Genomic DNA, 21,564 nt, shown 5'->3' on the forward strand with positions numbered 1-21,564 from the left:
CAGAAGTTTCATTTGGATGTTTTATATCTTCTCATTCTCTTTCTGTTGTGGTCATGTTTTCATTTACCCTCTTGAACCTATGAAGCAGTTTTTAATAGTTATTTTAATATCCTCACTTGCTATTTTTATCCTATCACTCATTTCTAGGTCTGTTGATGTTGATTGTTTTCTGGAAATGGGTTGTATTTTCCTGCTTCTCTTTACATTTGGTGATTTTTTTTCAAAATTTCTGATTTTATTACTATAGTAGTGTTTTATTATTTAAAAAACCCTGTTTATTTTTTAAAAACTTTTTCTAGTTTTATTGATTTATAATTGACAAAATTTATAAATACTTAGGTTGTACAATATGGTTTTTAAAAGATGTACAATGTGGTAATTTAATATATGTATATTGTAAAATGATTAGCACAAAGAAGTTAATTAACATATCCATAACCTCACATAGTTGACCTTTTTGTGTATGGTAAGAACACTTACTCTTAGCAAATTTCAAGGATAGAATACAATACAGTACTATTAACTATAATCACCATGCTGTAGATTAGATCCCCAGAATTTATTTATCTTATAACTGAAAATTTGTACTCTTTGCATGTCTGGTAATTTTTTATTTGATGCCAGACATTGTTGATCTTATGTTGTTGGATACTCGTTTTCACTGTATTTTTTGAAAAAATAGTATCAGGTTTACTTTTTTTCTGGCATGCAGTTACATTTCTTGGTATTAGTTAGATCTTTTTCAAATTTGATATTAAGCTTTGTTAGAGTAGATCCAAGGCAGCCTTTGGATCAGGTTTATTTAGGCAATGCCCTTCAGATGACTCTAGCCGATGTCATTTATATTATGAGATCTTTAGGGGCACCTGGGTGGCTCAGTCGGTTGAGTGTCTGACTTCTGCTCAGGTCATGATCTCATCGTTCATGGGTTCAAGCCCCATGTTGGGCTCTGTGCTAACAGCTCAGAGCTTGGAGCCTGCTTCAGATTCTGTGTCTCCCTCTCTCTCTGCCCCTTCCCTGTTCATACTTTGTCTCTCTCAAAAATAAATAAACATTTAAAAAAATTTATATTATGAGATCTTTGTACTTCGGCTTGTGGCAACCTAAGCTATTGTCAGCCCTTAGTAAACTTTGAAAGTTGTTCAGGCTGCTACTTTCTGAAGATTATTTCACTAGTGTCAGGCAGTTTTATCTTATGCACCTGTAGATTAGTACTCACAGAAACTTAAAGGATCCCCTTTGAAGATCTTTGGAGTTCTCTCTGAGCAGCTCCTTTCTCTCTGATCCTTTTTTCTGCAAATTCTAGTGACAGCAGCCCTTCTGAACTTATTTCTGTCTTCTTAGATCATCAAGATCATCAGGATTTTTGGAACCTTTGTCCTTGTATTGCAGCCTGGAAATTGCCTTCAGACAGTATTATAGGGCAATTATAAGGCTCACCACATTTGTTTCTCTTCTCACAAAGATTATGGTCTGTTCTGCCTTTTGTTCAATGACTAAAAAAGTTTCATATATTTTGTCTGATTTTCTTCTGATTTTATTGAGGTGAGATGGTAAATCTAACCCCTGGTACTCCATTATGTTTGAAATTGAACGTCCTATATCATTACTTTTTAATTCAAAAATACTGTCAAGTAAGTATTATATGTATATGTTTTAAAGCATAAGATATATATAAAAGACTTATAATAACAGACATCATTTTCCTGTTTCATGCCTTCCTACCTCAGTCCCACTATGTAGAGATAACTTCTTCTTTAATTAATTAGCTTTTCTCTTTATAGCTAAACCCATATTTATAAACAGTATGCATCTACCTGTTTCTCATTTATTTCTTACATTGTATATTAACTTCCTGTTATAGCAGGACAGGCTTTAGCTTTTTTATACCATCTCTCAATTTCCCACCTTCCATCTTCCCAATTAAATTGTATCATAATTTTTACATAAGTAATCAGTGTTATACCATTATGACTTTGTAAGTTGCTTATTTCAGAACTGAACATAGTACTATAATTCCATTTTATTTCTGTATCAGTTTTAAAATCATTCTCCAAATTTATAATTGCTTAATTTAATTTTACTTACTTATTTTTTTTAAATATGAAATTTATTGTCAAATTGGTTTCCATGCAACACCCAGTGCTCATCCCAATATGTGCTCTCCTCAATGCCCATCACCCACCCTCCCCTCCCTCCTACCCCTCATCAACCCTCAGTTTATTCTCAGTTTTTAAGAGTCTCTTATGGTTTGGCTCTCTCCCTCTCTAACTTGTTTTTTCCTTCCCCACCCCATGGTCTTCTGTTAAGTTTATCAGGATCCACATAAGAGTGAAAACATATGGTTATCTGTCTTTCTCTGTATGACTTATTTCACTTAGCATAACACTCTCCAGTTCCATCCACGTTGCTACAAAAGGCCATATTTTATTCTTTCTCATTGCCACGTAGTATTCCATTGTGTATATAAACCACAATTTTTTTTTTAATTTTTTTTAACACTTATTTATTTTTGAGACAGAGAGAGACAGAGCATGAACGGGAGAGGGTCAGAGAGAGAGGGAGACACAGAAGCTGAAACAGGCTCCAGGCTCTGAGTCATCAGCACAGAGCCTGATGTGGGGCTCGAACTCACGAACTGCGAGATTATGACCTGAGCCGATGTCGGACGCTGAACCGACTGAGCCACCCAGGTGCCCCATAAACCACAATTTCTTTATTCATTCATCAGTTGATGGACATTTAGGCTCTTTCCATAATTTGGCTATTTTTGAGAGTGCTGCTATGAACATTGGGGTACAAGTGCCCCTATGCATCAGCACTCCTGTATCCCTTGGCATATTTTGTCATTTTTTCTTAACCTTTTCCAAATGCTCTATTTTTAAAGATATTATATCAAGTCCCTTCACCCTTTTCATTAGAAGTGACCCTCCTGGGGTCTTCTGTGATGCTGGGAAGTTGCACATTTGTTGCCCTGGGGTCTCCCAACCTCATTTTCCTAAATGTATCTATTGCTTCCTGTTTTCTATGTCATCATCCTTCTTGGTTTACTCTCTTTTTGGTTAGAGTATATCCTTTTGTATCTTCCTCATAAATAGAGATAATTTGGGATCAAGAAATGCCTGAAATAACTTTGTTCCACTGTTAATTCTGATGGCTAGTTTGTGTGCAAAATTTTAAGTTAAAAGTTTTCAATAGAATTTTGAAGGCTTGGTCCATAGTCTTCTGTCATCCAGTATTGTTAAGGAAAAGTCTGAAGCCATTATAATTCTGATTTCCTCTTTGTAATTTTTTTTCCATTTTAGAGTATCTTATAATTTTTTCTTTACCCCTGGTCCCTGAAATTTCATGTTCATGAACTTTTAATGTGTTTTTTTTTTCCATTTATTTAGATAGCCTGTGGGTTCTTCCAATCTAGAGACGTCTTTGAGAATGTAATAATACCCTTCTTTTACTCCCTCTCCCTAATTTTCTCTGCTTTTTCTTTCCATAGCTCCTATAATTTGTAGGATAGAATTCTTGGATTTATCTTCTCTTAGATTTTTTTTCCTTTTCATTGGTCTCTTTGTCTTTCATTCTATTTTCCTTCAGATTTTTTGCACTTTATTTCCAAGCATTTTATTCAAGTTTTTAATTTTGGCAATAGTATATGCTAACTTACAAGAACTCTTTCTTAGTCACTGAGTGTTTTCTGTTTCCTACTGTTTAATATATGTGTTTTCTCCTATGTAACTGAGGATAATGATTTGGGGAAAATGTTTTCTTCTGTCTTGGATCTCTGTTAGATAAGGTGTTTTTTGTTTGTTTGTTTAATTTCTCACTTTCATGTTGGAGATTTTCCTCAGTTTAGTGAGCCTTGTTTGTTTAAGAGTAAGACATGGAAACGTGAGTGTGTGTGTTCAAGAAAGAATGTATAAATGTATATGGGTGTGGATGGTGATGGTGATTTTTAACTGATGGGCTTCACTTTCAGATACTTGGACAGTTAGTTGGTCATTTTATTGGTGCTTCCCAAATGCCAGGAAAGAGACTTCCAAAGGCCACAAGGGAAGTGACCAACTACAAGCATTCTGCCTGTAGGGGTCTGAATGGTGGCAACAAAGGAGGACTTGGTCCTATCACTTCATTTTACAGGCTTGCAATTTATCTCTTTGTCATTATTCCTGCCCTCCACCTCTGAGGTATCTCTGAATCCTGAGTTTCTCCTGCTAATTTTGCCAAAGAAGAAAACTCAGATCTTATGCCTAGGAAAGAAGTAAATAGGCTGCGTACCAGAGACCTTGATCTAGGTGTTCTGGCTTCACTGAATTCTTAGCCTTTTCAGGGTTTTATGGAGATTACTTCCTTTTCTTGTCCCTCCTCTGGCTTCCTTCACACTGCTAAGTCAGTAGCTATTCCTTCAAGTTTTAGTCTTCTAAAAATTCATTAAAATCTTATATGCTGGAGTACCTGGGTGGCTCAGTCAGTTAAGCATCTGACTCCATCTCAGCTCAGGTCATGATCTCACAGTTCATGAGTTCGAGCCCCACATCGGGTATACATGAAGGTGAAGGCTGCTTGGAATTCTCTCTCCCTCTCTTTCTGCCCCTACCCCACTTGTGCTCTCTCTCTCTGGCTCCCTCCTTCCCTCGCTGTGTCTCTCAAAATAAATAAATGAACAATAAAAAAGTAAAAGCTTATTTGCTGATACCCCTTTTCCCATGCTCCATGTGGTTTTAAAGAATTATTCTTTTTATCATATTAGTGGGAGCACAGAATGAAGAAGAAATAAACACATGGTAACAAACTACCGTCTCTAACCAGAATTTTAGCTTATGTAATTTTTATTGATATTCCTATAATGAGCACTTCTTTGTGCCTGTAGCATTTTTTTCTCCTTTTGCATTTATGGATTAGTATAGGATCAAAAGCACAAGAAATTAGATTTAAATAATTAGGGGGATGCTTTATCCCATATTTCTGAAGCTAAGGAGAGCTGTAGAGAGAATTCAAGGCCGATGGGAAGGGAGATTAAGAGCTTTGTGTCATGTGTTTTCATCTTTTTAAAAATGAGTTTATTTGTAAAGTGACAGAACTGTGAATATCTTGGACTTGGGGTGAATCTACAGCACTTTTATTTGTGAAGTAAGGAGCTATACTCAGTAGCTTCTTCAACATCAGTTCTTTGCCTAAGGCAGGCCCTGTTGGCAACCTAGAAGACTTAACTTCCTAAGGAAATGAAATCTCCATTGGAAAACCCAGGGCATTAGCTCTGAAGGCCAGATGTTTTCTAGGGATTGGGATTGCATATGCCCAAGGCCCCTACTTTTCCCAAATCCCAGCCCCAATGGATCATGAGTCTGTGGAGAATGAAGAAGGAGCCTGCAAACACTACCCAGCAGGTAGGAGCTGTTCCACCAGTGCTCTGTGTCTGGGGTGGGACCAGCTACCTGCACAAGGCTTCCATCAAATGAAAGACCCCTCTCTTTAGTTGGTTAATCATGGGCTCTGGGCCTTAGCTCATTGAACTGGATCTGTAGCAGAAGGCTCCTTCCCATTGTCAGCAGTAGCTGGTTTCTCAGTGCTTGGGGCCAAGCCAGCAGCAGGTGGCTCTGGGCTCCCAGACTAGAGTAGGAACTGAATGACTTGTCTCATTTCACCCTAGTACCTCCCTTGGACTACAAGCTCTTCCAAATGTTTATTTCTTACATTCCTCCTGCAAGGCCTCATATAGTAATGTGAGTACAGTAGAGGCACTAAGAAAATGCCTATTAGCTAAAAATTAGTCCAAAGAGGAAGGCGGTAAATAACAGCTCCTCCCATTCACATAGAGTTTTACCACTTTTCACAACTCTTTTCTGGGCATTGACTTGTCTGTTCCTTACTGCAGTCCTGGGAAGTTCTTAGAATAGTGAATAGTGTCTTTCTTTCCTAGACGAGTTAACTGAGGCCTAGGTTAGTCACACAGTTTGTGCAAGGTCAGACAGCTAATCTATGTCAGCAGCAGGACTCTGTCCCAGGACTTTTGACTTCAAATCTGGAACTAATTTCAATGTATGGTATGGTCTTGGAAAAATAATAGCAACACTGGATGTGGGAGTACTGAGAAATGTCCATGATAAGAAATATCCATGAGGGGTACCTGGGGGGCTCATCACTTAAGCATCCGACTTTGACTCAGGTCATAATCTCAGTTTGCGGGTTTAAGGCCCACATGGGGTTCTGTGCTGACATCTCAGAGCCTGGAGTCTTGCTACTGATTCTGTGTCTCCCTCTCTCTCTCTCTCTGCCCCTCCCCTGCTTGTGCTCTTTATCTCTCTCTCTCTCAAAAATAAATAAATAATGTTTTTAAAAAAGAAAGAGAACAGGGGCGCCTGGGTGGCGCAGTCGGTTAAGCGTCCGACTTCAGCCAGGTCACGATCTCGCGGTCCGTGAGTTCGAGCCCCGCGTCAGGCTCTGGGCTGATGGCTCGGAGCCTGGAGCCTGTTTCCGATTCTGTGTCTCCCTCTCTCTCTGCCCCTCCCCCGTTCATGCTCTGTCTCTCTCTGTCCCAAAAATAAATAAAAACGTTGAAAAAAAAAAAAAAAAGAAAGAGAACATGCCAATTTCTAAAAAACAAAAACAACAAAAAAAGAAATCTCCATGAAATCATATTATGTTATAGCCAGACTCCTGAGTCTGCTTTCAAGGGTTTTTATAATCTGAGTCTATCATTGGATTGATTGATGGGTTTCCAAATTGTTATCACACTAATTAGTACATTCATTCATTCATTTACTTTAAAAAATACATATTAGTTGCTTACTTTGTGTTTAGTGATATTTGGTAGCCAGAGAAAAATACTGACTAGACCATGATATACAAGTTCAGCATAAAGTATAGGATATAATAGGCAGTATATAAATTTCCTATTGCTAGTTTAGCAAATTACCATAAACACAGTGGCCTGAAACACTCCCAGTTTTTTTTATCTTACAGTTCTGGAGGTCAGAATTTTGAAATGAGTTTCACTGGGCTAAGACCAACGTGTTGGGAAGGCTGTGTTCCTTCTGGAGGCTCCAGGGAAGAATCCATTTCTTTCCTTTTCCCAGCTCCTATGGCCTACATTTCTGAGTTCATGGTCTTGTCCATCTTCAAATCTAGCAATGACTGGCTGAGGCATTCTCACAATGCCATCTCTCAAGTTCTGGCTCTTCTGCCTTCCTTATTTAAGGAAACTTGTGATTACTTTGGGCGTACCTGGATAATCAAAGATAATTAAGGCCAGCTGATTAACCACCTTAATTCCATCTACAATCTTAATTCTCCATTTCATGTAACATAACACATTCATAGGTTCTGAAGGTTAGGATATAGATATCTTTGGGGATCTACTACAGATAGTAAGAGATCTTAACCTGGAAAAACAATAATGTTGTTAATTCCAGGCATCGTGCATGCAAGCATCAAATGACTTTCATAGGCCATAAATATATGAGGAAAGCCTTATTCTGGGTTGGAGTGATCAAAGAACTCTTCATATTAGGCTGGGAAGCAAATAAGCAATGTCTCAGGGGTAAGAATGAACACAAGAGAGTCTCAGGCAGAGGTAACCGGATGAAGACAGCATTTTGAGTGTATGAATCTGGTTCTGGTATATCCATGGGCCTCATTTGATTATTGCTGACTTTGTCCTTCTCTATTTTAAAGAAGAAAGCTGAGGTCTAGGGAGTTTGAATGCCTTATGAGAAAGTTGGCGAAACTCCTGGCCAGATGGAAAGGGGGGTTTTCATGGTTCTAGGGAGAGAAAGAAGCTGCAACTTTTGCCACCGCCCATAAATTTTCTCAGTAAATCAAAATCTCTGGAATTATTTCCAGAAAAATTCCTAAAATTATCTCTTTCTGTCTTTGCTCCTGATCATCTTCTCTTATGGAATGTGCATTTTTCAGAGCCCATTGCTCATGCCCCTTTTCAGTTGCAGTTGGTGGTAGTGGTGATGGTGGAGGGTGGTTCTGGAGCAGAGGTTGAGTTAAAGGGAATAGAGCTTCTCTCGGAACATTTTGGGAGTCTTTTTGTTCCAGTATTAGATTACTATTCAGGTCACATTGGGTCATCAACTCTGGGCCTTTGCCTAGAGCTTTAGCTTCATTTTTAGTTGCTCATTTGGGAAATGTGAGGCAGCACAGTACAGAAGACAAGCACAGTGAGGAGAGGCAAAAAAGCTCTTTCTATCTCTCTGTTGCTAGCTAACCCCAAAACTGTAGGCAAGTCATGTTTCCTAGTCTTAGTTTCCCCACCTGTGAAATGGGTTAATTTGGCATGGTAAGCCTTTGAGTTCTGAGAGTCTGTATTCATTATTGTAGGACTTAGATAAATAGAGGTCAGAAGTGGATCTGGATCCACCAATTAAGTTCACCTTGCCATTTCCCTGATTTTATGCTTTACTTTCATCATGTGCTTTAGGTCTCTTCCTCACCTTGGTTTGGCAGCCCTTTCATTGGAAATGCCCCAAAATATGTGTCATCGGATGGCTCTCATTCATTAATCCCTCCATCCATTCATCATCCAACAATTAAGTACCCATTTTTACAAGGTGTACAATTCCATTTTCCAAAGCTTTCTTGTTAGGTAGGAAGACCCAGGCTTATTGAATCATGGACATCTGAGAATGTCTGAGTTGGAAGGACATTAGAAACCATCATGTTCAATAACTTTCTTTTTACAAAGAAGGAAACAAAAGCCCAAAGAGATGAAATGATTTGCCTATGGTCACATGGCTAGTAAATGTCAGAACTGGGAATAAGAATCAATTTTCCCGTCTTCCAGCCCAGTTCTCTGCCTTCTCCCTCCATTATCTACCACATTTTATTAACTGATTTGAAAACAAAGCTGTAATGAGTCCTAAATTATTTTCTTCTGGAGCACAAAGAATTTTTAATTGGGGAAGGATGTGCCCAAATTTGTGATGAGAAACAATTATCACAGCCTCAGTGGAATTACTGGGCCATGGCCCATTGTTTCAGCAAAGGCATTTTATAACGGGAGGAAAAAGAAGATGAAGAGGGAGAGAATGCTGTTCTTACTTGTTCTCAAAATCTTTTGTCTCCCAATTAAGCTGTGTTTGTTTGCCAAACATGAGCCTAGTAAGTTGCATAGCCCAAGCAATTCCAACTATCTACCCTAATTCCTCAGTATTGCATTTGGTAGCTGATATCTCAGCTATGTTGCATTGCCAAACTGTTTGAATTGACCTCAGCTGAGTTCTGTCTGAAAAAGGAGGTCTTGGGTACAATGGTTCCATCTTCTCTGGATCCAGTGATCCAGGTAAGCATCTGCCTTATTTGTCTTTAGACCAGGCCACCCACCCCACACCACATGGAGCCAATGAAAGTCAGAGATCAGCCTCACAACTGCAAGCAGGGCAATTGCCTTTGACCTCTTTATTAATTTCTGCTCTGATGTTTTATTCTTGATTTTATTATTGTTTCTACCAGAAACCAAATTTTTAGTCTCTTATTTTTGCTTTGTTTTGTTTTGTTTTTAGAGAGAGAGAGAGAGAGAGAGAGAGAGAGAGAGCACTCAATCAGGGTAGAGGGGCAGAATGAGAGAGAGAGAGAGAGATAGAGAATCTTAAGCAGACTTCATGCTCAGCACAGAGCCTGATGTGGGGCTAGATCCCACAGCCCTGGGATCATGACCTGAGCCAAAATCAAGAGTTGGAGGCTCAACTTACTGAGCCACCCAGATGCCCCTAGTCTCCTATTTCTAGCTCCATTAAGTCCATCCTTTAACTTAACTAGATTTATTTGGTTCAACTCTTAGTTCTCCCTGGGTCGTGGATTACATTCATCCTCTGACTTTATTCCTGGCCACTTTGGATTAAAGTCCAACCCAGTTTTTATTGGATTTAGTCTCCAGAAACCCTTTATCCTTACTCCAGCAACCACTCTGCCTGACTCATCCCTGTTGGCTTGCCTTAGTCCCCTATAAGGGGTACCTTGACATCCAGGCTACTGTGTCTATCCCTAGGACTCACTCAGATCTTTCCAGTTAACTGCCTGGATCTGACACTTGTATGTCACCTTCTCATTTCTCTGACCTTATGTTTTACTTTCAGAACCTGCTTTGGACCTCTTCCTCACCTTTGTTTGGCAAAGGATTCTTGGATCCCTTGTGCATTCTTGGGTTCTCCACCATAGCTCCTCACCAGCTCTGGGCTCTGCTTTGGCATCATTGGTGAATTAGGTAAGAGACACTTCCTCTAGTCCCTTATACAACTCTTACTAGGACAAATAATAGCTCCTTCATTCTCATGCCTTAGCTCCACTGCCAAAGAGGAAATATATAGAAATGACCAGTGATTTTCCCCTGGTACATTTAACTGAATGTTTTGAATCTCTTGTGTATTTGGGAACTTATACCAAGATACCTCCACAGAATCCTAAGGTTAAAAAAAAAAAGATTAAAGTTCAAGGGTAAAATTTCTCAAATTGGGGTTCTGTAACTACCTGCCCCAAAGTCACCATAGTAAAAATATGGATTCCAAGCCATCACTCCAGACAAAGTGAATTGGGGGAGATTATTAGATTGATGATTAAGCACAACAAAATTCAGTAACTGATTTAATATCCCAGATTCCAGTTGGTATCTCACTTCAGCCATCCATCGTAGTCAAAGGACACTCCTAAGTCTTGAAAAAGGGAGATTCCAGAAGTCACTGGATTATCAAAGAAATAGTGATATTACATGTATCCACTATTTTCAAAGAAACCATCAATAAGTTTACTGGATACCTTCTTTGTATAGAACTCTGACCAGCCATAGTGGGGGATACTAGTTGACTAAAACACTCAGACTAGCCGTGACTCTAAAGCGAAGACACACATTTTCATTTGTGTCTCATAGAAAAGAGACAGTGTGGGGGAAGCTTGCAACAAGTCTCACCTTGTCAGAGTGGAACTGTCAACTCTGGCAGCTAAGTTTGTTTCGATGACTGTGGCAAGTGAAGGTATGTATGGTGAAGAAAAAGTGGGTCACCATTTTGAGATCCAAAAGTTGACAAAAAATTTTATGTGAGAGTAAATCTCTATGGGAGGTAACTTTCAAATTAAGAGGAGCTTGTGGAAATTAAGTAAAGTCAAAATATGTAGAGTAGGGAAAAGAGCTGGATTATTGGAAGAATCTGCATAACATAGATTTTTGTAGGAAGCGTCCTCAGAAATCAAGTGGACTAGTGGTTTTCAAGTTTCTTTTTAGCGGTTGGACTCATTTGTCAAATAAAAGCTTATGCAGAAATCTGATATGTAAAACAGGTAAGTATAGAGAAGCTCTGGTTAAAGGGTGAGTGTGTGTATGTGTGTGTATTAGTCAGAATAAGCTAAGTTATGGGCAGTAAAAAACCCTCGGGATATTTCAGCTGTTATAACAGAAGTTTTTCTTGTTCATGTTAAATGTCCATCATAGGTGGGCTTGGGATCAGCTCACTGCTTCACTCTAGAACCCAAGTGTATGAAGCAGCCACCATTCTGAGCATTGCCAGTTGCCATGGCAGAAGAAAAGAATCAACTCTGAAGAGTATTGCCTTGTTAATTAAATGCTCTGATTTAAAAGTGGCACACAGCACTTCTACTCAGATGCCATGGGTCAAAAACAGTCACACAGCCCTACCCCATCACAAAGGGGCCAAGAAGTACAATCCCACCATGTGCCCAGAAGGTATTTCCTAGTAAAAATGTTGGGTGGACACAACCATTGAGTACCGCAGTGAGCGTGTGTGTGTGTGTGTGTGTGTGTGTGTGTGTGTGTGTGTGTATGCACGTGTATGTGTGTATGAGCTGTTCCTTGCTCCCAGTGTTCTCCCTAGATACCTCTAAGGAACTCCTAGACTCCTTGAAAACTATTTGAGTCAGTTCCCCTATTTTATAAATGAAACTGAGGTCAAGTTGCTTAGTTAAGGTCAAATATCAAAATCTGGGCCAGAGTGGAGCTCTCTTGGTTCTTAATCCATGGCTCTTCTCATTTTAATTCAGAACATGGTGTTTGTGTGTGTGTGTGTGTGTGTGTGTGTGTGTGTGTGTGTGTGTGAGAGAGAGAGAGAGAGAGAGAGAGACAGAGAGACAGAGAGACAGGGACACACACAGAGAAAGGTAACTCAAGAGTTAAATGTAGATAAAGACTCATTCTGAAAGGAAATGTGAACTTGAGGAAATTTTCCGTGAAGCCTTGCCATGCATTCCAAGTGACAAATAGATGCAGTAAAGACATTATATTTGCTCTGATTACCCAGGGGATGCTGGGCAATATAAAGAGTTTTCGAAGAGAAAGCAATGATGATGAAACGTGGTATTTCTAATGCGGCGAGGAAGCCAAGCAGAAATCACCAACTTTGCTGAGACATGGGAGAAATACTCATGTCAAGATCACAAGTGAGGAGGGCATCAATTGATTTGATTCAAGCCAAGGGCATTGCACAGGGAACATTTATCCCACAGGATTAGGCAGTTCCATTGGGTTCAACAAACATTAGCAACCACCTACTTTGTTCGAAGCACAGGGTTCAGTGCCAGGGATCCAATGACAAATAGCACACAGTCAAAAGAAGAAATAGTGAGATGTGTACTTGAAGGTATGGAAGTAGTGGAAGATACAGGACTCTCAGATGATTAATATGTGTGTGGGTTGGGTAGTGGGGCTGGTGAAGGAAAAGCACATCTAGAATGGCTCCCAAGTTTCTCTTTGTCTAGTGTTTCTCACTGGGCATTTGGGACAGGACAACACATTGGGCAGGTCTATACTGAATGCAACAGGACATGGAATATTTCTAGACTCAGTGCTGCATTGTGACCACCCCCCAAACACATATACACCATTTCCATATGTCCCTGGGGTGGGAGCGGCTTCCCCTCTTTCCTGCCCCTCCCCCTTCCCAACTACTGACCCTTCATTCTCACCCTCCACACTGTGGCCAGAATAATCTCTCTTATCTTCCTAAAAATACAAATATCATCCCATCCTCTCTCCACCTAACTCCTTCATTGCCTTGGTAGGTGTAATATGAGGCTACCCCACCTCTGTCCCCTGACTGTATTTCCACCCTCGTTTCTCTCCACTTTCTTCCTTGTCCTTCATTTTCTCCTACTTATGCTCCAAACACACAAAACTGCTTGCAGTTCTCTTAGTGCCTAATGCTCTTTCCCGTTGCTGAGCTTTTGCAAGTGCTTTTCTCTTTCTTTGTCTGAATGGTCAGAAGAAACTGTATAGCCTAGTGCTAATAGCTCAGGTTCTGGATACATTATATGATTTGCCCTGCTTCAATATTTAGCACCTGTAAATTGGACTCTGAATCTCATTGTCTTCTGTAAATGAGAGTAATAACAATAATTATAATCCTGAATAGACTTATTCTGAGGATTAAGATAGTGCAAGTACAGGCTAAACATAGATGCTAGCTACTACCATCATAGTTATGATTATGAATCCTATCTTGATATTTCCCCTACCAGACTATGAGCTCCTTGAAGGTAGACGCTTATTTATTTATTTATTTATTTATTTATTTATTTATTTATTTATTTTTATTTCTAATTTTATTTTTTATTTTTTAAAATTTCCATCCAAATTAGTTAGCATATAGTGCAACAATGATTTCAGGAGTAGATTCCTTAATGCCCCTTTCCCATTTAGCCCATCCCTCCTCCCACAACCCCTCTAGTAACCTTCTGTTTGTTCTCCATATTTAAGAGCCTCTTATGTTTTGTCCCCCTCCCGTTTTTATATTATTTTTGCTTCCCTTCCCTTATGTTCATCTGTTTTGAGGTAGACGCTTACTTAAAGCAACTTTGTATTCTTAGTTATTTGCATAGTGCCTGGCAAATGGGAGGTCCTCCACCTATTTTTGAATGGATGGACTTAATTTAATCAGGAAAATGTTAAATTGTGCTCAGTGAGTAATAGGCAGAAAAATGTCATGTATGTTTCAAGATTCCCAACTACCGTTTTTGAAAAAGAAAAACTTTTTTTTTCCCTTGAAAGGCATACTTCATTTATTTGGGAACTTCATCAGTATGAACCTGCTAGTTTCTTGATGGTGCCAGAGGAAAGGACCACACATTCTTTCACACTAGAGAGGAGTGTGGAAACTGGGGGAGTCAGCACCAGTGGGTTCACATCCAGGTCCTGCTACTTTCTAGTTGCAGAACTTGTACTGGTTACCTAAGCTTTGTAGAGTGATTGTAAATCTATCAATCTTGTTGGATTTTTTAAAATGTTTATTCATTTTTGAGAGAGAGAGAGAGAGAGAGAGAGAGAGAGAGAGAGAGAAGGCACAAGTGGGGGAGGGGAAGAGAGAGAGAGAGAGAGACAGAGACAGAGACAGAGACAGACAGAGACAGACAGAGAGAGACAGAATCCAAAGCAGGCTCCAGGCTCAGAGCTATCAGACCAGAGCCCAACATGGGTTTTGAACTCATGAACTGTGAGCTCGTGACCTGAGTCGAAGTTGGATGCATAACGGACAGAGCCACCCAGGTGCTCCAATCTTGTTGGATTTATTTAGATTAGAGCTAGTTTGCTTTAATCAATAGCTTACCATATTTCTGGCACTTCTTGGGTGCTCATTAAATGTTATTTCACCTTGAATTGCTGGGTGAATGTTTTCTTAGTAATTTGGAGGTGGGGATTCAAGGTCTGTGTGTCAGGGATCTTTGGTTGGCAAGGACACCCATTTGGTGGCTCCTATAAGTTTGTTCTCTCTCTCTCTCTCTCTCTCTCTCTCTCTCTCTCTCTCTCTCTCTCTCTCTCAGTTTCTGTTCTGCCTTCCCTAAGCATTTCTCCTTCATTCCTCTCTGTTCAGCTGGCTTCTTTGTGTGCTCATCTACTTGTACATGAGCCATCATGGCTGCCCTAAAATGGTGGTTTCATCTCCTGACTGCACCACGTGCTCCCTCACTCCCTACTGCTAACAGGCTTAGGCTTTTGTGTTTCAATCACAGATTCCTGGGAGGGAGAATCTGATTGGGCTAACCTCTTTTCAATTAGCTTTGGCAGAAGTGGGCCTGAGGGTGGTGGAAGAGGTAGGGTGGCAGAACGCGCCTGCCAAGGTTGAGGTTTTTTCCAGGAAGAAAGTGTGGATGCTTCTGATACAATGTCCTGTCCTCTCAGGTTTTGTAGCCTTTCCATATTCAGTGAAAGAGAGAGGAACAGGAAGGAAAGATAAGATTTTGTGACAGAGCAAACGTGCCGTCATATCAACTAATTTTATTTTCTTCCTCTGGCTCTTGCACATGCTGCCTTCCTTGTTTTTCATCTGTTTTGATATTGCTTTTGTTGTTTTTAACCTCTTCTGTGGTGCCACCAGGACCATCAGCTTAGTTTCAATGGGATCCGGGGAAGTCCTGTCACTTGCCTCATCATGCACTCCCCTTAATTCTGTTCTTCTCAGGTCATACCCTCGAAGGTAGTCAATGCTCAGACTGGAGCCTAACTGATCACATAATTAGGAAGAAAATGACGTTGTAGATTTCAGCAACATCTAAGGCAATGGGAGTCTCGTTCCCTTCCTATGACCCCCAGTGGTAGAGTCCCCACACCTTTCTTCCCCCATTATTGACCATGTAGATTATACCTTAATGTGTTTGATAGTACTAAACCTGCAGTAATGACCTGTGGTCTCAGGCACAGTCTGGTTAGGAGGCTGTGTTTGGAACAGGGTCTCCAACCCAGAGCCAGGAAGGTCTGGGGTTAATGTGAAGGAGAGAGGAGCTCCTCTATGCCAGGGGCAGAAACATCCAGAAGGAAGGGAGCTCATGCTGGGCTACAAGACCATTAGGCAGGAAGGGCTGGGATGGCTAACAGTATCTTTGAGCAGTATGAAAAGACTCCACCTTAAAAACCCAATCCTGAGGGTGAGCATTGTGTATTCCTTCTTGTTTGCTTCGTTTCTCAGATAGCTTTGATCAGGCAAGATTTATGGTTTCTCTTTTTCTTTCCTTTTCTTGTCTTTCCCCTCCCCACCTTATCCCCAACATCAACCTGATGGCACAGAGCTTGAAAATCTTCAAGTTTAGGGTTGACTGGAATCAGATTTGTCTGTGCCCATCGGCTTCTGGGCTGCTTTTCAGGGAGGCCTGGAAAGATCCAGGAAAACCTTGCCTGTGTCTGCACACAGATCCTTTGTAGTAGAGACAGAGATCTTTGTTCTCCGTAAACAACAGAGCAGCACTCTTGTTGGACCCTTCCTCGGAGTAGCACTTTATCATCCCTGAGTGCGCTGCCTTGCTTTAATGTCTGGCAGAGCATGAATTGTAAACACGTCATTAGACTTAAAGGCAGCCCCGAGATGGTAGCTGAAGGAGAGCAGGCCCTGAAGAAAAGAGGAGTTTGGCTGAAAATGAGCTGCTGAATAATTTATCACGAATTGAAAAGTCAATACCTTAAGTGAGGCGTGGTGAAACTCAGGAACTTGGAGGTAAACACTGTGAGGATGTAATTTTTGAGAAAATATCACCAAAAGGAATGGCTTTGGGGCAGAAGCAGGAGACAGAGAGCTGATGGCCAGGGACTGCGGCAGGGAGAGGGCACAAAAGGAGAAGTAGAGCAGAGCTTGCCTTCAAGGCCACTGCCTCTTAGCTGGAGGAGAGGCTAGGCCTGAAAGGAGTTGGGGAATGGTTGAGAACGAAATGAGCAGTGCTGAGGAGGAGTTCCAAGAAGACCTGAGCAGTGAGCCCAGGAAAGCTTTCTGGAGGAGGCAGGACCCAGGCCTGGAAGGGAGGGTTTGGTGAAGGGAGAGGAGGAAAAGGGAACTTCATCAGACAGGCTGTGAAGGGGCAGCAGAGGGAAGCTGAAGAGGTTGGCGGTGATGCAGCAGGGAGAATGGAGATGTGTTCAAGCTTGGCATGGGAGCCCCTGCGGATTCTTTGGCAGGAAATTGACATTCATTCATTTATTCATGCTGTAGATTATCAGCATAGAATCGAATAGCTGTGTTCCAGGTACTTCGGCTCAGGGATGTGCAGGCCACAGTGAGCACAAGACAGGCATGATTCCTGACCCCACGGAACTTACCTTCTAGAAAGGAAGACAGATAAAAAATTGTAAGCACATTCATTGTGCTAAGTGTTCTGTATGCATCATCTCAATCCATACTGAGAGATTAAGGGGAAGGTGAAATAATTATCTCCATTTTACAGGTAAAGAAACCAAGGCTTAGAGAGGTTAAGTAATATACCCAGTGCAACCCAGCTACTAAATGGTGGAGCCACAAATCTATAATGCTATTATGCAGTTGTGATTTTGGCTAAATGTTTACCTGGGGAAGTGGATGGGGCCATGGACCAGTGTTGACACGTGAGTTTGTTCAGGGGGTCAGGGAGGCTTTCTGGAAGAAAGAGTCAAGATGAAATCTGTAAGATGAGGTGCAGATGTGGTGAGGTTAAGAGTGGCCTAGTGGTGAAGGGGGAAGGTATGAGAGGCCAGGGCTTTGAAAGCCTGTTAGGGAGGCTGGACTTTATCCTGAGAGCAGTGGGAAGTCCCTGGAGGGTTCTAAGAGGGGAGGGATGGAGTGTGTGTGTGTGTGTGTGTGTGTGTGTGTGTGTGTGTGTGTGTGTGTGACAGGATCAATTTTGCATTTTTAGGAGATCACTCTGGCTGCTTTACAGGGAATTGATTGGTGGGGCCAGGAGTGCAAGCTGCTGGAATAGTGAGGATGTTGAGAAACAGGAAATAAGTGAACCAATAAATGTGTCAAACCCTTGAATGGTTTATTCATAGGAGAGTCCCTCAGTCCCAGGCTCAAAGCCTTTTTTTTTCCCCACTTACATCCAATTCTAATAATTCAGCTGTTTGTTTCCCCCAATTTGTAGCAGATTATGAATAGGAACTTAAGAAAGAATTCAAGAATGTAGTGGGAAATTAACACTGGCAACTGAAAAGTGGCAGCTTGAATCTAAGGAAAGACATACCTGCTAAGTATTAACATAAATCTAAATTGCTCAGCAGGTTGGATTGTTCAATGGAAAGGCAAACAGCCCTACCCCAACCACATCTGCTTATTTCAGCCTTGCATTTGGTAACTTGGGAGATTAAATTGAATAAACAACAAAATGTGATATTAACGTCTCTTTAAAAAGTCAGGGGAAAAAAAAGGGCAATTCTACATTCCCAGCAGTGCTTGTGACTTGTTGAGTTGCCACTGGACTAATCCCAAAATGGCATCATCTTGAACCCTGGAGTCCAAGGCCAGCTCTGGGTTTCCCTCTGTGATGGTGGCCATCCTGAAGTCGCTAGAGTAGAGGGGCTGGGGCTTGGTCAAACCCTCTGACCTCTCATTAGTACACCTGGCACATGAGCTGGGGCAAAATAACAAAGCAGTCATGATAGGCACGGTTCTTTTTCAGAAGCTTGGCTGTTGCAGTCTTTGAAGGACCTAGAAAGGTCTCTCAAGGATGCTAGGGAACCTCCTCAGAGAAGCACAGGGTATAAATAGTCCCTCAGTAATTTCACCAGCATGGGCATGACTCGAGCCACTCACTGGGTCTCTCACTGGCCCCCTCACTGGCCCCTCACTGGGTCCCTCACTGGGCCCTTCACTGGCCCCTCACTGAGCCCCTCACTGGGCCCCTCATTGAGTCCCTCACTGGGCTCCTCACTGGGCCCTTCACTGGACCCCTCACTGAGTCCCTCACATGCCCCCTCACTAGACCCCTCACTATGCCCTTCACTGAGTCCCTCACTGGGTTCCTCACTGGCCCCTCACTGTGCCCATCACTGAGTCCCTCGCTGGGCCCCTCACTGGCCCCTCAGTCAGCAACAGTGGGCCTTAGCCTGTATTGAGTGTGAGAGGTGCCTTGGCTGTGGAGACTTGGATTGGCTATTCTCTGGTCTGAGACTGAAGCCCTCCAGGGCCCTCAGGCTAAGGTGGTCAGGAACCCTCCATCATCCCTGAGACTCGTACTTGACCTTTTGGTTTTGCTTGGGTGGTGAGATGTACTGCCAGGAAGCCAAGTCGATGAAAGACTCCTGAAGAACTTCTCTTATTTCAGGTAACTTATTTTGTTGTTATTGTTAATTTAATAAACGGTCTGAAACCTGCACAAGAGTTGCCTGAGACATTCAGATTCCATTTGAGAGGCTCATTAGGAGAAAAAGCTTTGGTAGCAGAAAGTTGGGCATTTCTGAGAAGGCAGCTCTGGACCTCAACTTTTTACTCAGTTAAGCCATTCTGGCTAGAAACCATGGCCATCAGAAGTAAGTCAGTTGGAACTATGATGTCTCTTGCACCACCTTTGCTGGAGTTTTAGGTGTATTTTTTTGTTGCTATGATAAATGTAATTTTTTTCATTGTTTTCAAATTATTCTTTGGAGTGTAGAAAAGCAATTGATTTGTGTTTATTGATCATAAATCTAGCAACTTGTTAAAGTAACTTATTAATTATAATAAATTGGCATTTATTTGGAGTTCTATCTATACATAAGCGCCATTAGAGAGTAACAGCAGTTTAATTTTATCATTTTAGAAGAAAAAAAGGAATACACATTTGTATATTTTAGAAAGATTCCCATTCAAATGGATTGAAATAAAAAAAAAAAAACAAAGAAATCGAGTTTCAATTGTCTGGAGATTCTTATAGGTCAGATTTATTGTTCTCTGACACTATCAGATAATACATAATTTAAGTAAAAAATATTATTCATTAACTTATTAAATATTTATGTGTACAATGATAGGCTTTGAGGCTACTATGGTGAGTAAAACTCAGAGACTCATCTCTGCCCTCCGGGAGCCAATAGACTAAGGTGGTTTACCAGTTAATTGTCCAGGTAAGAGATGAAGGCAGTTTACTTAAGGTCATAGAGAAGACATGGGGAGATATGGAAGGATTTGTGACACAATTAGTAATTTAAACCAATACCAGCTGGTCATGAATTGGGCATGAGGAGCAGAGGAGAGGGAATTGTAAAGGATAACTTCTGGGATTCCAGCTTATGCAAATGAATGGATGTCATCCTACCTTGCAATGGGGAAGAATGGAAGAGGACCAGATTGGGGAAGGCAGACAGGAGGGGATGCTCATGAGTTTGGTTTTGTCATTTTGATGGCGATACTTTTGAGTCATAAGGAGGGATGTAGATATAGTGGTCTGGACCTTGGAGGAGACACCTGGCTGGAATCATATGTCTATAAAGAGTAATTGATGGTTTGGGTGTAGATGAAATTGGCTAGGGCCGGAGAGAACAGAGGAAGAAGAGGAGAGAGGCTTGAATGAAATCTTGGGGAGTTACAATATTTAATGGCCAAGTAACAAAGAATAGGTTGGCAATGGGATGAGGCAAGGGGAAATCCAGGAGATCATCTTGTCCTAAAAGCTAAGGAAATTGAATGTTTTAAGAAAGGAGGGAAAGTTAGCAATGTCAAAACCTATTGAATGGTTAAGTAAGATGAGGACTGAGAAATTCCATTGGATTTAACCACATAGTAATCACTGGAAACACTATCGAGAGTTATCTTGGAGATGATTATAATGTTGAAGAGTGAGTGCGAAGTGGGATTTTTAAAATAATTTATTGGAAAGTAAATGAATCTGCATTGTTGTGTTCTGGTTTCAGAAAGCAACATCACAAATAAGAATGTTAACTATTAAGGCTTACAGAAATAAGCTTTATAAATGAGCACAACCGTAAAATGCTGGGCCTACCCATTCAACAGTCGTTGGAGACCCTGCAGTGAAATTAGCGTGGGATGGAAAGGAGTTTGCCATTTTGTCAAACTACACGAGGGCATGGGGTCCTAAGCACTCTGTTCGGGAGTCTGTCGGCTCACTCATCATGCTTGCAAATGCCCGGATTAAGGAGCCCAGGCAGACTGGAGAATCACTAGCAAATACCTAGACACTATTTGGGTTTGCGCTCTGTCAGGAGAGCGATCATATGGGTATCTGTGAATACATTCTGCCACATCAGCCTATCCATTGGCACCTGCTGAGGCTATTTTATCTGGAATCATCCGTCTGAGTACTTTGTACTTTTGTGCATCTGCATTTGTTTTGGAACTAAGTATATAGAAGTTCTTTGATGACAAATTCCACAGTTCTCTGAAGAGGGACTCTGGCCCTGCTGCAAATGCAAGCTGTCCCCATCTCTGGTCTCTGGCTCTGTCACAGGAAGCAGATTGTTGACTATCTCCCAGCTGCTTCTTGCCACTTGCAATTTGTGCTTTCTACAGAACTCATTCTGTTCTGAATAAGCCAGTCACATCACTGTTGTGAGAAGGTTGTGTGTCTGTTGAATATTTTATTTACCATCTGGCTGGCAGCAAAGTACAGAACCTACATAGGGCCAATAATGCCCCAGACCACCATACACCAACCCTGAAAAGGTCACTCGCTTCTCCTCATGCCTGGCTGGCACCATCAAGCCTTCACATGGGTCCTGTGCTATTCTGTGGAGGCTTTAGAAGGAGAGCTCTGTGCTGTGAAGCAGCTGAAGGAGATTTCTGCCTCCCAATATTTCTGTATCCCAATATTGGGATAGTCTGTATGCATTTTCCTAAGCGAGGGGGGCATTTTGCAATCCCACCCCCTCTTCTTCCTGCCTTCCTAAAGCCCACACAA

At 41.3% G+C, this 21,564-nt stretch overlaps 1 protein-coding gene across 1 annotated transcript in view; it reads left to right on the plus strand.

Moving 5' to 3' along the window:
• LOC147576652 (uncharacterized) overlaps positions 1–11,571 on the plus strand; it is a 161,043-nt gene extending 149,472 nt beyond the window's left edge. Inside the window, exons 6-7 of the mRNA XM_086677971.1 lie at positions 10,077–10,204; positions 11,423–11,571. The gene's annotated coding sequence lies outside the window, so the exon portion shown is untranslated. The remainder of the gene's footprint in view (positions 1–10,076; positions 10,205–11,422) is intronic.
• Positions 11,572–21,564: the final 9,993 nt, after the last annotated feature.

The sequence above is a fragment of the Puma concolor genome, chromosome D1 (assembly GCF_028749965.1).
Source record: "Puma concolor isolate L17-30 chromosome D1, mPumCon1.1.hap2, whole genome shotgun sequence".
Classification (NCBI taxonomy): domain Eukaryota; kingdom Metazoa; phylum Chordata; class Mammalia; order Carnivora; family Felidae; genus Puma; species Puma concolor.